This window comes from Crocodylus porosus, unplaced genomic scaffold (assembly GCF_001723895.1).
Source record: "Crocodylus porosus isolate Cpor-Errol unplaced genomic scaffold, CroPor_comp1, whole genome shotgun sequence".
NCBI classification, from domain to species: Eukaryota; Metazoa; Chordata; order Crocodylia; family Crocodylidae; genus Crocodylus; species Crocodylus porosus.
Genome location: NW_017728915.1, coordinates 4,735,748 through 4,738,743, shown reverse-complemented (window position 1 = coordinate 4,738,743; position 2,996 = coordinate 4,735,748).

Here is a 2,996-nt window from a genome sequence, read left to right as displayed (position 1 = left end):
GAGATCATGGGGGCCATGAACCACCTGGTGCAGGCATGGCTCGCTGGGTAGGGCAAGCTCACCCATGGCTTCATGGTCACCGACAATGGGGCCAATATGGTCAAGGCAGTCCATGATGCCAACTTTGTTGGCATCCACTTTGTGGCACACAAGTTGCACCTTGTCAGGGATGCCTTGGAGGGGGGCAGAGATGCCAGTGATGGCACCAGCACCGCCAGCAAGCTCATTTCCAAATGCAGGAAGGTGGCAGGCTACTTCCACTGGAGCATTAAGCGGGGCAAGATGCTACGGGACAAACAAACAGAGCTGAACATCCCGCAGCACAAAATCATGCAAGATGTAGAGACTCGGTGGAACTCCACATACCTGATGCTCGACTGTATGTGGCAGCCAAACACTGAATCAGTGGATGGAGGTAAAGAAAGACAGGGAGGCAGAATGGCAGAGGTGGGGGGACATGGAATAGGGGGATCCACTGTCCCATGCTAGCACACCATCCACCAGCCAGTCTTGTCCTCCACCACAGGTGCTGCCAATGTGGGCCAAGGGCATGGCTTCTATGGTGGGGTCCAGAGCCACCAGACCCCAGCATCAGGCAGGTAGTGCTCACACTTTGGTAGCTGCCTATCTTCCCAAGGATGTGGAGCCGCTGCTGTGTGACCCCTTGGCCTACTGGGCAAGCCACAGCCCGGTGTGGCCAGATCTGGCCACAGTTGCCAGCAACACCTGTCCTGTCCACCAACCAGTGTGCCAAGCAAGAAGGTGTTCAGCATTGGTGGGGATGTAGTGACACCCCACTGCACCTGCTTGGATGCTGGTTTGGTGGAGCAGCTGGTGTTCCTGAAGGTGAACCGTCTGCTGCTGGGGTTCCCCAAGCTCCAGGTGCAGACAGACTGAATGCCACCTTTCTCACTCCATCCACACTTATTTCCTTTTTTAATTTCTTTAAAAACCAGGTAATGCCCCGCTCTCAGCTTGAGGGGACACTGACTACATCACCAGCCAACAGGGGAAGATCATGTCCCTGCTGAGCTCGTTCCCCTGCCAGGATGAACTTGGAGGTATGAGATGGGGCTATGGGGAAGGAGGAGGCCCCAGGTCTTGGGCATGATCACTAAAACTGCACTCTGCCAGGGTAGGGAGGCCTAGTGGGACTACTGGCAGTGCAGCAGGCCCATATATGCCAAGACCAATGATCCTTTGGTGAAAGGCAGGTAGGAGGCACCATAACCTCCAGATAACACATGCACACACACAGTCCTGGCTGAGGAAAGCCGAGACCTGTCACGTCTTTTACAGGCCTGACACTTGCTGGTTGCTGTGCAGTTGTGAGGCTCCTGGTGTGCTTGGCTTAGCTGCCTGGGATGCCATCTTTCGGGCTGAAAAACCCTTTGTCAGGCTGAGGATGTACCTGCAGTTGATGTGTCTCCTGGTCCTGGATGGAAGGAATAGTAAAGAAGCCAGAGGCTGGCCTGGCCCGCAATGCAGGCAAGAAAGCCAGTCAATGAAAATGGAACTGGAGGCATCAGGGGGTAAGGGACAGGCTGGGGTGGGGGGTAGGGGACAAAGAGGGATGGGAAGGGGGATATAGCGTCATAGATAAAAGTGCAGAGTCAGATGTCTGGCAGGCTGCAGTGTGTCAGAATTCCACTGTCTAATCAATATTGAGTCTGTGAGTTTCTGTACCTAGGAGACTGATAAAGTGAAGTTCATAGGCCTGGCTTTGAAAAGTGGTTTGTAATTTGTTCCCTCTCTGGATCAGGCTTGAGAGACTGGAAGCATAGTGTTTTTTTTGGTGAGGACTGTGCCCCCACAGGTAGTTGGGTATTCTTGTGTTTGATAGATTCTGGAGTGCAGTTTGTGGGGTACTGGAGATAGTTGGCAGGTTTTGTGTTTTGAACAGTAGGATGTTGGCTTCCATTCTGGTGATGAGGTTAGGTGCTTGTTTGAATGTACAAGCCAGGTTTCAGAGCTGGGCCTATGAACTGCACTTCTTCAGCCCCCTAGGTAGTAGGTACAGAAACTCATGGACTCAATATAGACAGTGGAGTTCTGGCACATGGCGACCTGCCAGACATCTGATACCCCAGGCACCTCTGCACTTTTACCTGAGCTGTTATATCCCCCTTTGCTCCCCTGCTCCCCACCCCAGCCTGTCCCTCACCCCCTGATGCCTCCATTTCCATTTTCACTGACTGGTTTTCTTGCCTGCATTGCGTGCCAGGCCAGCCTCTGGCTTCTTTACTATTCCTTCCATCCAGAACCAGGAGACACACCAACTGCAGGTACTTCCTCAGCCTGACAAAGGGTTTTTCAACATGAAAGCTTCCTAAGAGATATTCTCTAACTATTCCAGGTTTTTTTCATAATAAACATACAAACATAAAAACACAGGATAAGCCGTCACACACACCATGAGTAACATATATCCAACACAACATCTTTACTTCTTGCTGTCAATTCCTTTATAACAAGAAAGGCTCTGTGACAGTTCCGTTTGGGTACCTTAGATGCTGCTGGTGTTATTGCTCTTGAACCAGCTACATTATTTTTACCTCACGCCATTTACAGTGGTGGACTGAACTGAGGCTGTAGGGGAGGAGGAGACCTCACTGGGGCACACTGCTGTGTTATGTAGAGGCCCCAGCACCAGGAAGAGTGCACCTGAACACACACACAGTGTCACCCACCCATGTCACGAGTTTTGCCTGCCTGCAGCCAGAGGTACAGGGCCCCAGAACCCAGAGTCCCACTGCACCTATCTCGTTGAGACCTGGCAGGCTTTGTGGCCGCAGAAGGGCCTAGCAGCCAGGCCTGCAGTGGTGTCCCCCGCCCCACAACAGACACAGTTGCACAAGCACCCACGTCACAAATTTTGCCTGTCAACAACCAGAGGTGCAGAGCCCCAGAACCCAGAGTCATGCTACATCTATCTTGTTGAGACCTGCCAGGCTTTGTGGCCTCAGCAGCGGTAGCAGGCCTGCAGTTTTGACCTC